We start from the raw sequence: 16405 nt of genomic DNA, 5'->3' as shown, positions 1-16405 counted from the left end.
ACAATCATATCTTTTATTACGAGAGAGTCAGCCACAGTGCCCACATTGTCAAAGTCCATTGACCATTGCTCATGCTTTTACTTGTTCATATCATCGTCATCATTTCACGACCGCTTTTGGTCAGAGTCATCTTTCACATCATGACATTTTAAATGACAATAGCGATGCATCGCGCATTTTTAAATTCATCAAAGCCATTGGTTTTTATAACAAATTATAGTTTTACAATTCATGTCATTTTTTTACGTTTGTTTTCCTTTTTATATGTTTTAGTTTTTTGACACGACAAAAGCACATTTTTCTTATTTTTGTGTCATGTTTTGGCGCAGTTTGGCCAAATTGGTCCTTGCGCCAAAAAATTCAAAATCTAATCTAATCTTGGAGGATATCTCAACAAGTCACTCACATGCAAAAGAATATCGGAGCTTAGAGCTGAAATAACCGAATGATATTTTGTTTCATCTGCGACTATACCCGAAATAATAAATTGTGACTCGATATGGTGAAACCATAAATCTGGATTGGCTTTCCAAAATGTCGGAGGCCTAAAAGCTACTCGAGCCAACTCGGCACTTCTCGACAGGGGTCTCGTTTGATTCGTTCATCGCGACCCTCCGCACAAGCACAATACCACTAAACGCGATACGAAAAACGGGTGAAAAAAAATGTTATACCTCAAAAATAAAAGGTGTCGCACGCTCCGTACTGCAGAATCAAGAATATGACGAGCAGAGCTTTTCGTCTGTCAACACCAATAATTCAGTCCATTATTGAAACGATGAATTTCTTTCGAACGATGAGTACGTCATACATCACTTGGATTAGACTCGCGCCCTTGGTCACCAAATTAAGCAGTCACGAGCTGCTTGGAATTTATTTTTTTGTTCAGCACTACGGAATAAAATCCTGGCGATGCATTGACACTTAAATATTTATTTTTTGAAATACAACATGATTACATTCTGAAATTTGCGACACGCAACTTGCGTGCGCGTAAACTAAAAATTAGAACAAGCAAAAGGGAAGGACGAGTGAGTATTACACAGCTATATATACACTCCTGGTGGCTGACGTCATAAGTCGCACAAAGTGTTGCCACAGTGTCACTATTGATAATAATTATGTCTCCACAGCTTACGGACACTTATGGGACAGTGAATAAAACCAGGAGAAAGTTCCCAAGGGTGAAATTATTGCTTATCAAAGAGGTAAAGTTATGGCCCTGAAGTGGCAGGACAAGAAGAGTGTCTGCCTTATGAGTACTATTCATGATGCAAGCTCTTATTTGGTGACATGCAAATCTAAAAAGACTTGTGTTTATAATAATACAATGGGTGGCGTCGATTTATGCGACGAAGAAATGTCCTACTACCCTACGCTCTGAAAACAACAGGGGAAGTATATCAAAATATTCAGGCAGTTTTTAGATCAATCGTTGTGGAATGCCTATGTACTTTATGAAAAGCAAAACCCAACATAAAATATAAAGCTTTTGTAATTTCGTTTGCAAATGGTTGAAGAAAGTATTCTGATAGAGATAAAAGCGGTTGTCATGGAAGACCGAGTGTGCTGTTTGCTGTTCAAGAAAAGATGCAAATGGAAAAAAAATTCGCAAAGTAACAAGAATCTGGTGCAAAGACTGTGAAGTTGGACTTTGCCTTGAACCCTGTCATACTAAACTGCATTTCTAAGGTATTTTTTTCTCACAAATAAAAATTTATTAAAAAAATTTTTTTTTTCGGTGATAACATCTGAAATTGGTTTTACTGGCAACTTAGTTTCTCATGATGAAAAAATTCATTTTTCAATTCTCCAATATATATAGATTTAAAATATGCAAAAAAAAACAACACAATTTTTGAAGCAATTTCGGTCCACAAATTGAGCAGTCAGAGGGTTAATAACTAAACAATGTTTAGTGTTATTTATCGTGAATAAAGACAAAGTTTCTTAAGGAATCTATCTACTATGTTCTGGCAGTAACTTTAATTTGAAAATCATTACGACGCATCCTCATTCAATTACATCAATATATTTAATTTGAATACAAAAGTAATGGGCACCCAAAATTGCACCGCGACACCACCTTAATGACTTACTTCTGCTTAATTAATGTTCAGGGGTGCAATAAAAAAAATAAGAACAAAGTTGTGTATCCAAGCCAGTTCCACATGGACAAGAACCATACAGATATACATAACAGGAGGCTATTATATTGGAAATTTTCTGATATTTTTTCGAAAAATTCAAATTGTGTCTCTTTTATTGAAGTTACACACTCCTAATAACTATTTAAACTATGCCAGTTTCAAATATAATTAACAAGTCAAGAGGGGTGTAATGTGATAGGCCTCGTCGTGGTGCACCCTGGGTAACGCCAAATCTATCACACGTCATTGTCATCGCTTATTTCTGCTCATATCTTTCACTTACAATAGCTCCGATTACATGTTTATTGCTACACATCTTGCGTCTCGTTTTGTCCTGTTCTCGTCTTTTATGTAATACCCCTCATTGTGGGCCCCGCTTAGGCGGGGAGGGGTCCTCCCAGATGGGGCATTGCTTCTAGCGTATGCCCTGTCTTGGATGCTGTCTACCTGCTTGTTTGCCGTGCGTGAAGACCCGTAAGGCTGGAGATGGGGATCCTGGTTAGCTTGATGCGCTAGCTTTGGCCTCGGATTCAGCCGAAACGGGATGCTTGGATTAGCCCCGTCCAGGGGTCGCCTCGGTGGCTGAAGGGCTTACACTACTGGGCAGGTAGAGGGGCCGGGCCTGCCGGACGATGCACAAAAACGTCAAAGAACTGCTTCGAACCAAACACATGCCACTGTAACTGCTGCTACAAATTCATCTGCACTCTTCGGATACCGAGAAACAACTCGCCAAAGTATCACCATTTCTAATAGATAAAACTCTCTATGGCACAGTAGGTACCCATAAAATCAGTGAAGGCTCTTCGTTCAGAAGACTTTCTCATTGAAACTAACACATCCAAACAAGCCGAACTCATTCCAAAGCTCGCATCTCTCGGAGACATTCCAATAACAGTCAAAATCCATCCCACGTTGAATTATTCACGTGGTGTCATTTCAGATAACTTAGTTCTTCTTCATCCATGTTAATTAACACAAGAGCTGGCGTCTCAAGGCGTAACATCTGTCAAACATATTATGAGCCGTAATACAATTCTCACATTCTCATCACCCAACGTAAGGACCACATTTAGGACAACTACATTAATTCACCATTCAAGTGCGTCAATTGTGGTGGCGACCAACCCGCATATGACAGGAAATGTCCGAAATGCAATGAAGAAAAAGACGCCGTCGCATAACCTCTAACCAAACTCCTATATGGTAACAAATCCATCATCAGCTAATAAGACTGTCACCAAAGCATCTGTAATAACTCAGACTGAACCAATAGCTGACACATCAACTATCATCTAATCAACCGTGCAATTGTTGTGGCTGCTGTTGCTCTGCTGGATTCCGGAGGGAGTCCACTACCTCCGAAGAAGCGGAAAAAGCAACGGCTAAAACATTCAAAAAATCTGGTACTAAACCCAAGATCAATTCTGGAAATTAATCTAAAAAGACAGTTAAAGACCGGATATTCAAGAAAAGCGATACAGACAGCAATTAAATGTCTCACCCTCCAGAATGTATCACTAATTGGTGACATGGATCTTGATAATCCGTCAGAAACTGGTGGTACTCGCCGGAAACTAGACCGGAATAAATTTAAATAACCTTGAACCGTCTACTTCTACCTAATTTATGGCCAACTTAATTCAATGGAACATTCGTGGTCTCAGATCCAATTATGAAGATCTCAAGCATTTGATCAATCGATATCATCCTGTTTGCGTGGCACTCCAGGAAACTTTCATGAAACCCTCGGAGACATGGAACATCAGGCGACATTCCTGACTCAGCTGTAGGGCCCGATGCCATTCATTATTCGGCATCTCTCACCAGAATCGGATCTGGGTCAGTCATTCATTTCCTGACACCTGGCGAGCAGCCATTGTTCTTGCATTCCCGAAGCCTGGCAGAAATCCTCAGCAACCTAATAGTTACAGACCTATTGCTTTGACCAGTTGTCTATGTAAGCTCAAGGAACGCATGGTCAACTATCGCCTTGCGCACTTCCTTGAGGTTAACAATATTTTATCAAAACATCAAAGCGGCTTTAGACGGTTCAGGTCCGCAACATGCAATCTGTTACGCCTTGAGACATCAATAAGACAAGCATTTGTAAAGAGGGAGCAAATGATAGCCATATTTTTTGACATATGAAAGGCCTACGACCGTACTTGGAGGCACGGAATTCTTTCCGACCTCTATAACTGTGGCTTGCATGGACCCTTGCCTATTTTTATTAAGAACTTTCTCGCTCGCTGCATCTTCCAGGTACGGATCGGAAGCACGTTATCAACTCCCCAAATTCAAGAACAAGGTGTACCTCAAGGTAGTATTTTAAGTGTAACGCTTTTTATTTTAAGACTCAACGGTGTGTTGAACCAACTCCCGTTGTCTCTTGCTGGCGCACTTTATGTGGTGATCTGTTGGTATCATACCAATCAGTTAATATGAGGACAGCCGAGAGACAATTGCAAACCACACTCAACAAGATCAGCAAGTGGGCTCATAATAACGGCTTTTCATTCTCCGCTGACAAGACTGTTGCTATGCACTTTTGTCGGCGTCGAGACCTACACTTGTTTCTAAATAACAATCTAATACCTATTGTAGAAAACACAAAATTCCTGGGCATCACATTTGACAAAAATCTTACTTTCAAACCTCATATTTCAGTTAAGAGCTCGTTACATGAAGACGATGAACCTCTTAAAGGTCATCTCTTCTACATCGTGGGAAGCTGACCGTAAGTCGCTCGACTACGGCTCCATTGTATACGGGTCGGCACCTCGGAGCTGTCTGAGTGTGCTTGACCCAGTCCACCATCTCGCCCTCCGGATTTGTTCTGGAGCTTTCCGGACATCTCCAGTGGAGAGCCATCACCTTTCCTTGAAATATTATATCAAGATGAAGTCTTTGCCAGATCATCCACTTCATGTCATTTTCAATCCCTCATTTCATAGACTTTTTGCTGCTCGCCCTTCATGTGTTCCATCTTGCGGTCTTCGTATGACTTGTGGAAGAACTAGAATTAGACATCAGTCGTGTGACTCCAGTTGCTCAACAACTGGCACCATAGGAGCAGTCTCTGCCAGATGTGTCTCTATCATTATCATCATAATCCAGAGCCACCACAGCAGATGTCATATATCGGCAGATATTCTATAGGCACAACAGGTACTTCCCCATATAAACCGACGGCTCTAAGAACACTGGGCATGTCGGTTGTGCCTACATCTGCTGTGAGGAGACATCTTTCAAACTTCACGACACATTCTCTATTTATTCGGCAGAACTGTACGTCATATACGACGCAAACGCCACCGACGATGCATCATTTATAGAGACTCTCCCAGCGCATTGCAAGCACTATGTTCCTTCACTTTTCACACTCATCCATTCATTCATGCCATTTTTCATGAACTGCATCACCTCATCCATCACGGTATTACGAGAGAGTCAACCGCAATGCCCTCATTGTCAAAGATATGATTGTGTGATGCGACTGTGTGCTATGCGTAACCGGGCAAGCAGAACTTCCTCCTTTCGATTAGTTCTGCAGCTCGAACGCCAGTGGCCAAGTGTGGGCTTGATAGGTCATGCCATTGGCGTTCGAGCTGCAGAACTAACCGAAAGGAGGAAGTTCCGCTTTCCCGGTTACGCATCATACAGTCATATTTGTTATTACGAGAGAGTCAACCGCAGTGCCCTCATTGTCAAAGTCCACTTACCATTGCTCATGGTTTTAGTTGTTCACATCATCGTCATCTTTCACTTCGTGACATTTTATCTGACCATTGCTATGCATCTCGCATTTTTAAATTCATCAAAGCCATTGGTTTTTATGACAAATTATAGTTTTTACATTTCACGTTGCTTTTTATCATGTATAGTTTTTATTTTTCTGACATGATCGATTGTTATGGCGCAGTTTGACCAAATTGGTAATCCAATCCAAAAAAGTCAAGTTTTAGAATGAAGATAGAAACTTGAAATTTTTGCAGGACAATCACAATATATACGAGTTCAAGATTACTTAATGAAATATCTCTTAGTGTTTTTAATTCAAAACTAATTTGGGTTATAGCTCAGAAAGTTATTGCCCAATTTTTCTGAAATTTCGGGAATAGATAGAGAATAAAATGGTTAATCTCATGGTAAATTTTTTGGAGAAAATACGATTATTTTCAATATTGTATTTCAACTAAGGTATTGAAATGCTTATGTTTTTTATATAATATAAGTGGAATAAGAGACTTAGTCTCTACAGTTTTATAATATTTCGAATTTGAGGATGTAAGAGAAAGGTAGAAATTTTGTTCCAGGTTTTTAAATTGGCTCTTATAAAATTTGAAACTGTATATAACTAGAAATTTGCCGATTTTAGATGGTAATAAAACAAAAGCTTCAGGAAAACAACCTGAAAAAGACTATCTCGCATTATTTTATAGACTTACATTAAACCGTCAACCTGCACTGTTGAATGACTCTTTGGAACAATTTCAAAACAGAGCACTTGGCATTGAGCAGCTGTGGGGTAGAGAATAAAGAATGTGCTTCTGTGGAAATTTCCAGTTCTTCAGCTAAATCTGGTCTAGCTTACTGGATGTATCGAAATCATACATTAGAGTGGTTTCGATGGATTCAAAAGAACAATTGATGAAACCCCCTGAAGACAAGTGTCGCGTGGAAGTTATTGATCGTTTAAGAGATCTTGTCAAATACCGAAGATCAACATGAAAAGAATATTCAGACTTCAACCCCGGGTCAACGTATTGTTGAAATGGCTCAACAAGAAACCTCAGGACAATATAAGTTACTTCAAGGTTCTTCCAGGATTTGAGATTTGGTTAAGCATTTTATGAATAAAGTGGGTAATACAACTTTTGGAAATTCAAACATGGACTCTCATTCAAACCAACTGGTGTGAGGTCATGGAGTCCTATGTTCACCGGTGCAGTTGGCCCTGAGTTCATTTTAATCGACGATAACGCGAGGCCACATAGAGCTCTTCTGCTCGACGATTTCCGCCGAATGGATTGGCCAGCCAGATCTCCAGACCTTAACCCTATAGAGCATGTCTGGGACGCTCTGAGGAGTGCAATTGCAACTCGCAACCACCCTCCGGGAACCATCCAGGGAATGAAAACAGCGTTGCTCAACGAGTGGGACCAACTGCCACAGGAAATGATAAACTGCCTTATTTCAAGTATGAAATCACGCTGCGAGACTTGTATATTTGTAAGAGGGGATCATACCCATCTATTAACCCATTTTTTTTGTTTATTCTGCAACCGCTGTTTCATACCTTCCGACTCCAACGAGTATGTATTACAATTATTGAATGGTTATTTGTTTTGTATTGTATCAATGTATGTAGATATCAAATTTCTTTAAAATCTCTATAGTAGTTCTAGAGATAATCGATCTAGTCTGCAAATTCTCGTAATTTCTTACACCAGTGTACATTTCTTTCGTAACTCTAAATCTATAGCTAGAGAGCAAGAAACTCATCGCCACAAGTAAAAAAAGAGAGCCTCAAGCGAAGAACCTCAAAAGAGCAACCATTGCTGGCATATGATGAGCAAAAGTTGATCACACCTTTTGCTGTGTCTTGGGGAAAGGGAATTTCAATTGAAGTAAAAGAATTCAGAGGTACGTGGTATATGTGCTTTTGTCATGAGTGATATTGCTTTTTTGAAGCATTTTAATATTGCAAATGACCAAGTTCCGCTCTTAAAAAAAAGATGCAGATACTGTTTATCATTTAAAAGATTGATGACATAGCATTTGACTCTCGGTGTGGCAAAATCATCACATTTAAGGGTTGAAGTAAGACGTGCATATATAATGGTATCATCGATCCTGTACTTTTTCTGAATAATGTACAACGTTCTCTTCATTAATTATTAACTCCGATATTACTGTACCATACCATTTATTCCAAATTGGTTAAAAATATAGCAGAGTAGTTTTTTTTCAAATCAGACTTACATTTCTTTCGTAACTCTAAATCTATAGCTAATTCGACTGATAATGAGAGCGAGAAACTCATCGCCACAAGTAAAAAAAGAGAGCCTTCAGCGAAGAACCTAAGAAAACCTCAAAAAAGCAACCAATGCTGGCATATGATGAGCAAAAGTTGATCACACCTTTTGCTGTGTCTTGGGGAAAGGGAATTTCAATTGAAGTAAAAGAATTCAGAGGTACGTGGTATATGTGCTTTTGTCATGTTATGAGTGATATTGCTTTTTTGAAGCATTTTAATATTGCAAATGACCAAGTTCCGCTCTTAAAAAAAGATGCAGATACTGTTTATCATTTAAAAGATTGATGACATAGCATCTGACTCTAGGTGTGGCAAAATCATCACATTTAAGGGTTGAAGTAAGACGTGCATATATAATGGTATCATCGATCCTTTACTTTTTCTGAATAATGTACAACGTTCTCTTCATGATTCTATTCTCTAAAAATTCACTATCATTATTTACTTTTATAAAATACATTGGCGATGAACTAAGACAACAAGATTTTTATTTTTGCTTTTTCGCAGAAAGTTTGGCATCTTTTGAAATTGATGAAAAATTAGATTCAACTTATAACAAAATCATAAACTCCATCGAGAACTTTGCAAGGTTTGGGAGTGGGTGGGTTATAAAGACCATCAGACATATTGACATACATACAGGAAAATATATTACTAATGGGGGATGCTAAAATTGCCAAAAAAAAAACTACAAAATAAAATGTGAAGATCTTAGCTTTGCTATAATGCTGTAAATGAAGCAGTTTCTTTTTTCTTCTCATAAAAAAGTATATGAAACTCTTAAATACAAATGTATTTTTTCCTATGCCAATTGACAAAATTCCTTATTTTGAAAATAATTTTTCTATAAATGTTTTTGCTCTATAATGAGCAAATATGTGAGATTTTTCCTATTTATATAAGTAAGGGCAGCAATTGTAATTGATTTATTTAATTTTGAGAATCACTGCTATATGATAATTTTACTTGATTAATGAACACAAAAAATGGTATTCACCATTTTTGCAAAAACCGTCTTATCGGCTTCCAAAGAAAGAAAACGTTGTTTAGCCATAGAGAAATTTGTTTAAAAAGGAAGTTTCTAAAACTCTACAAGCCAAACAAAAACGATTCTGAACTTTTTTTTCAAATCAACTGAAAAAATGGTCGAGCACGAATTTTCCGTATTTGCCGATTTAGAATGCTACATGTAAAAAGTCTATATGATGATAAAAAAACAGGATTTGACTGAGTTCTACGCAAGAAATATCCGATTTCATACGGACCCACTGTTCGATTTCATACGCTCTAGTTAGTAAATAACAAAAATAAAATTCTCTATCATGCAGACTACGTAGGAAAGGATGCTGTCCAACATTTTCAAATGACTGATGTTTTACTGTTAGCCGATGTTTTCTAGTTTTAGAAAATTATCATAAATATTAAGAAATCGATCCCATATATTTTCTTACAGCAGCAGATTTATCATTTAATACACAAAAAAAGATAGTGAAATTAAAACTTTTATCAGACATTGATATGTATCTTTTCATTGAATCGGGCATACGGGGAGGAATCAGTTACCTTGACAAACGGTTAGCAAAAGCCAACAATCCATACATTCATGGTTATGACCACCAACAACCTAATAGTTACATCATTACATTTAAGCACCATGGTAATTCTTTTTGTGTGAAGCAACTATTTAGGACCCCATCCACAGTGCAGTGGATCAAATGATGGATCGTCTAAGCCCTAGTAGAAGTTTAAACAAAATTTGGTATTCTTCTCCCGTAGTTCAGCTGGCGATGTTCGCTTGGCAACAGAATTTCTCAATGCTGATAGAATGTTCAATGAAGTAGACAACTCGAGTGCCAAATTTCTATTTGAGAGGGAGCACATGTTTGAAGTTTCTGTCAGTAGTGAAGGGAAAAGAGTGATGGTGAAAAAAATTGAAAATATAGAAACTGATGCTGCATGTATGGTTGGGAGCAGTTGAGTTGATTGTTCAATATAAACACCAGTTTCAAGAGAGGAATTCCTGTAAGCTTCGGACAGCTCAATATAAACACCAGGAATTTTTTTCTGAGACAAGTAACAAACAACTTCTAAGCCTCTACCGAAATGTGAAAAAAGAGTTCGGAAAAAGCTTGCCAAGATCGGTGGGAATGATAGAAAACATTGCAGTGAATTCTTTTAAGAAAGATTGATTGCAGTGAATGACAACAAAAGTGATTCGGATCCCACAGTCAATCGCAAAATGTTCAAGGTAAGGAAGAATTATTTACATAATCTTCATAAATATTTTATGTAATTCCCTCAAATCTATATTGTGTAGTTGAAAATACAGTTACTTTTAATTTGTGCTATAGGTATACAAAAATTAACCATTAGATGAGAGAATCTAAAATGGGGAATTCACAGCGATAAGTGCATTAATACTTGAAATATCTCACTCAGTCCGGAGGTATATAAAGGGAACTGCATCCCACCCGTTGTCAATTCTTCTTTGACTATCATGGTGACATGTTAGACGAACGAGCTTACTGAAGGGCAACGTTCATGAGTAAAACCACTCAAAACGAACTGATAAGATGTTGTGGAGAGGAAATAAAAACAAAATTATGCCACAGAGATAAAGGATGCTAAATTTTACAGCATTTTATTTGACGAAACAACAGATGCGGCCCATGAGTCTAAAAAAAATAGTTCACAACAATAGTTAATTGAAAGGGCAAATACAAGATTTTGTAAAATTTTTTAATCTTCGAGATTATAAAAATGGAAGATTTGATTATTGGCATGAAGGGGAAGACGATAGAAGAAAAAAATGGTGAAAAAAGCTATGAAAAACCAACTATCAGTGGCAAAGACATTGGGAAAATAATAATTTCTACGATTACACAACTTGGTTTGGATCCTACCCATTGTGTTGGTATGTCTACGGATGGATGAACTATAATGATGTCTGTTACGCTAGGTGCTGTGGCCCAAAATAAAAGGGAAGGCAAAAAATGCTGTTCATTGTCCATGACATAATCATGCTCTGAATTTAGCTGTATCAAAAGTGCGATCAGTGAGAAACGCTGCTGCATCAATGAGAAGAATAACTTTTTTTTTCACAGCATCTTCAAAATGTTCATTTATTCTGTAACAATTTTTGGGTCATTAACTCACAGGTCTTTGCGAAACTTGGTGGATCAAAAGACATGATGGTATTACGCACCTTCGAACTTCATGCCTTGGAATGCATTGCATCGTGGAAAGATGCTGAAAGTGTTTCGGTGGCCAAATGCCTCTTACCTGCAGTTTGCGAAAGCGGATTCATCGTCATCTGTTTATCTGAGGTCATGTGAGATACTCTACCTTTAAGTAGATTTTTTCAAAAAATCAAATATAGACTTAAGATAACAAGCAGAAGATATTCTGTGACACACTTTCTGTACTTCACAGAGATTGCTAAGACAAATTGTCTCGCCTCTTCAGTGCGGCTGATGGTGTAGCCAAAGCACTTGGGGTCGAGTTGAAGGTCCCTCGCATAACAAAAGGGCAAACGTAAAGAGACATCAACAGATCCTGAAGATGAACTGCTTTCATTCCTGTGTTGGAAAATATAGTTGAAGATCTTAGTTTTCCCAAAAAAGGAAATGAAATATACATGTTGTTTGCACTGCTGCATACTGCTACATGTGATGAGGTTGGCGTAGAAAGGATTACATCAAAATACCACTCATTACTCGGAACTCATGATGCAGCGCAAGCCGCAAGATCACTAAGGAGTGAAATACAGTTATGGCAGGAAAAGTGCCGCAGAGAGAAAGAGAAAGGTTCTGCTTTACCCTCAACTGCTTTGGATGCCCTGACATATCGTGCGACCGAGAACTTTATCCAGGTATTCATACACTGATTTGTGTCCTTGCCACCTTGCCAATAAGCGTCGCTGCAGCTGAAAGGACATTCTCAACACTAAGGAGGATAAAAACTTGGTTGCGATTTACAATGAGTGGGTTTTCCACTGATAAATGTGCACTTCAATTTATGTGTAGATGAAAATTACACACACACAGGTCATACATCGATGCGCTAACAAGAAAACTCGAAGACTAGAGTTTATTTTATGAATCATTTGCATCTGTGTTTTTATTTTGTTTATTTCATGACGTCTCTTTCAGACGAAGTGGATGGGCGTGTTCATTCACTCCCGCTAAACTTTTCACACACGCAGCAGTTAAAATGAAAGTTGCTCGAAACTTCCCCCTTACAGAACATTTTTGCCAACAGAGCTATAAAAATATAGGTGCTATGAATTAAAATCATATTGGTATTCTATTTCAAACTCCCCACACATATCACAAGAGCTATTTGCAACAATTATGAATAATTGGCAATTTAAATTTCTTAATTTGCTAAGTATTGATTAATCACTGATTTTGCTACTCTTGGAATTGGTCAATATGCATTGCTCACAGTATATGAAAAGTATTTGATTACTGATATGATTGAGTTGATATTTTTTTATTTTTAAAAACGTGGCAATGAATTTATTGTTATTGATGGAAAAACAAACATTCTCATATTTCTGATAATTTTCAACTATATTATTGCATATATCTGTAATTAATTCAGTGATATTAAATACTGAAATAATACCCAATTTTGAAATTTTCCAACAAATTAAGAAAAAAAACACTTGGCGACCTATACTCGCAAAGCAAAGCCTCGCAAATTCGCACGCTGTTACAAGGACAGGAAGACGAGCATCCATCACAGCTGTTAACACGTATGTGCTCATTAGCCAGAAATAGTGTGGGAGAACCTCGTCTGAAATCACTGTGGCTTGCCAAGTTGCAGAGTTCAACTCAAAGTGTCCTTACTGCGTTAGGAGGCGACCTTAACCAGCTTGCAACCATTGCCAACAAAATTTGCGATCTGGCCCTTCCAACCCAGGTCACTGATATACAGGTGCCATTGTAACGGCACGAACCTGCAGCAGGTGGAAAGGGAACACCTCATTCAAAATAAGTGCTTTATTATTTTAATTTCAATAATTAATGAGTTTTCTCACCATAATATCACAATAAATCCAGTATCTGTCCAATGTCATTGATTGTGATACCGTGCTGTCTTCCAGAAATGCCCACCCAATTGCTTTGCCTGAATCTGACTTGTGTTGCCACATCATCCTTCCAAAGTGAAGAAAAAAAAAAGATTTCCAAAATATGTAAATATCGCTTGACCGGCACTGATTTGGCACCTTCTCCGTAGCTGTCACGATGAGGTCCTAATGGTACTTAAATTTCCTGATCACACCAGTACTCAGATGATCATGTAGTCGAATCTCGGCTCCGCTTGGGGAGCCTGCACCTCCAAGCTATGGATTAGTTCTCCTGTTAAAACCATTTCTGTGTCTACGAGTGCCACTTCCTCAAATTTAAGGACAATCAGGTGGAATACAATGGACTCTGTTCGAGGACATCCGAAATATAGCTGAAAATGTAATTTCCATAGACTGGATTTGGTGAGATTGATAGTATCCAACGACGTGTGATGATAAATTTCATATGTTAAATTCATCTCAGCTGTTGTTGTGTTGGATTGATTTTATAACAATCGGTTTGATCCCGGGTAAGACAAGTTTAATTCATCACACCATCACAACAATCGAAACTGGAGAAACAAGTGATACAACTTTACCAAGCAGGAGTGCCCCAAAGCAGAATGAGCCAAAATCTGCAACGTACGTCACAGAACAATATTCTGCTTTGGGACAGGAGTGTACTTCTATCCTCATTGCACACATTTTTCCTTTTTTTTTTCTGAACGAAGTGTACAACTCCATGACTGCACAGTTTATTAAGTTGTTGTCTTGACACGCCGGAACCAATGCACGTCTGTATCTCTTGTCACGGAAACAAGGTTCTCATATTATAATTTAGTATGTTTAATCGAATTAAAAATTAAATTTATCCTTCTGATTATCCCGGAATCATCCATACTTTCTTACATGTGCCTTCAACACTTTTGTTCTACTGATTCTCGAGCATGCATCACCAGTGTGGAACCCTTATTTAATTGGTGACATCGAATTAATTGGGAAAAACCCCAGAAGAGAGTTTTATGAAGAGCCTGCCTAGTCTTCGAGACCTCATAGGGCAATGTTCTTCTCTAAAATGGCATACACTGATCAACGTCTGATTTTTTTCTAGTGCTGCCATCTATTTTTCAGAAGTGAAGTAATGATTCAACATTTAAACCACTTGTAGCTCTCATGTGCAAGACTTTTTAAAGGGGAGATCGCATTAGCACCTCAAGGCTGGGAACCACAGAGAAACCAACTTCAGCCGACCACCACTGCAGCAACGGCGGGGTTCCTTGTGATGCAAGTCCATGACCACTTCACCGCCACGGCAGCAAAAAAAGAATTACTGCAATGATTTTGATTAGGAATTTCATCAATGAAAGTTAGGTACAGTATACTTATTGCTCTTGTATAAAATTTATTTCCGATTCAAATAAAGCCACGTATAAAGCGAATCTAAATTTTCTTCACTCATTAAAAAGAATGTCACCTAGTACGAAGATAGAATGCCAAGTTATAGATACCATGCTCCTGTTATTCAACTACTCATGGGAAGGGAGGGGGTGCATGCTTCGAAAAGGAGGACTGGACAATAGGATGCACACGGTTTAGTTAATCTTATGTCTGTGGCAACAACTTCCTGATTAGGTTTTGGGGCACACAGGGACTGTATAAAAAGTTACTTTCTGTATATTAATAACTATACAACCCCTTGAAACATGAATAACATACTTGAGTGGTACGTTATTTGGAAGCTTCTAATTAGAAATGTCCCTCGTCTTCGCCATTACAACAGCGGTTCGGTCCCACGTGCGTTGCATATCGTTTTTAATGTCATTTCTTGCTTATTTTAATCTACGTGTTGCGAAGAAAAAAAAACCAACAATATTGTTGTTTTCCCAAGGCTTTGTTGCTGTGACTTGGATTATACAGTCGCCGCCTCAATTCAATACGAAAGCAACTTTACTCTTTAAACAGCTTTGCACAATACACAATACTTTAATAATGATACAGGGTTTTTGGCTACTGTGACCATCCCCTGAACATTTCAAAAATTTAGTCTGAAGTACAATGACCATATGTCCCAAATTTCTAGGACTTGCCTGGTTTTTCTGCTTTTTTTGGCTGTCCCGGTTTTTCACGTATTTTCCACGAAGCCAACTTGACTTTTTATTCTTCAAATCAACGATTAAAATTATCTTTCCAACACAGAAATTACATTACGATAATTACGACTACAAACAAGAATATGCTTCTCACACATTTGTCTTTTTTTTTTTCAAATTCACTGCAATTTGAAGGGGTGCTTAATTTCCTGCGATCATGGGCGTGGGGGGAGGGGGGCACCCCAAGAGTCAAACGTGGAGTCGACTCATCTACTGTATATATGTATAGATGAATTGACATCATCATCATCGTGCCCCCCCAGACTTCGAAGTCAATCTCCGCCTATGCCTGCGATTGGCAATTTTTCTCTGAGTTTAGCGACCACGAGTTGGCAACTTTTCGCGTCATTTTTGGCAATAATTGGTAATGTCACATATTTCCCCGTATTTTAAAGACCATTCTACGTAGGCTGACCATATTTCCTCGAGAGAAATACGGGACATCGCCAATTATCGCCAAACATGACGATAAAATCAAACAAAGTTGCCAAATATTGCTGAAATTACGGAAAAATCACAATGGTGGGGAAATGATGCATTACTGCATATTGCAGTGGATCAAAATGTATTCCACGAAAAAAAAAAACGTTCACCAAGGCAAATGTGGGAGATTAATGTTCCCATATAATAATTTATGAGTTGAAAAATAATGTCAATCTTTGACTTCAATGAAGAATAAAAATTCAAGTAGGCTTCGTGTAAAATACGGGAAAAACTGGGACACTTTTGCCAAAAAATCGGGACGGCCAAAAAAACAGGAAATACCGGGACTGTCCCGGAAAATGGTCACCCTAATTCTACGGTATCTTTTAGAGTAAATATGGTCAGCCAAATTAAAAGGGAAATTTTGCTCGACGAGGGCTACAAAGTAAAGGATGTACGAGGTTGCTTTTGGTGTTTAGCATGGGCAAAGAGAGTGAGATATTCTGTTTGGCATCAGATTTGAATTTAGTTTGTTGCAGTGATGGTAATTCGTGGAAAATGTCTC

The 16405-nt window shown here is 38.2% G+C and overlaps 1 protein-coding gene across 1 annotated transcript in view; it reads left to right on the top strand.

Annotated features, from left to right (window-relative positions):
• The window catches only part of LOC149067939 (uncharacterized), a 176545-nt gene that overhangs the window by 121955 nt on the left and 38185 nt on the right, over positions 1-16405 (top strand). The window lies entirely within an intron of this gene.

The sequence above is a fragment of the Pholcus phalangioides genome, unplaced genomic scaffold, assembly GCF_987345545.1.
Source record: "Pholcus phalangioides strain wild (caught in Gottingen) unplaced genomic scaffold, Ppha-v1.0 ptg000028l_1, whole genome shotgun sequence".
Classification (NCBI taxonomy): Eukaryota; Metazoa; Arthropoda; class Arachnida; order Araneae; family Pholcidae; genus Pholcus; species Pholcus phalangioides.
This window is presented reverse-complemented; position numbering and strand designations above follow the sequence as displayed.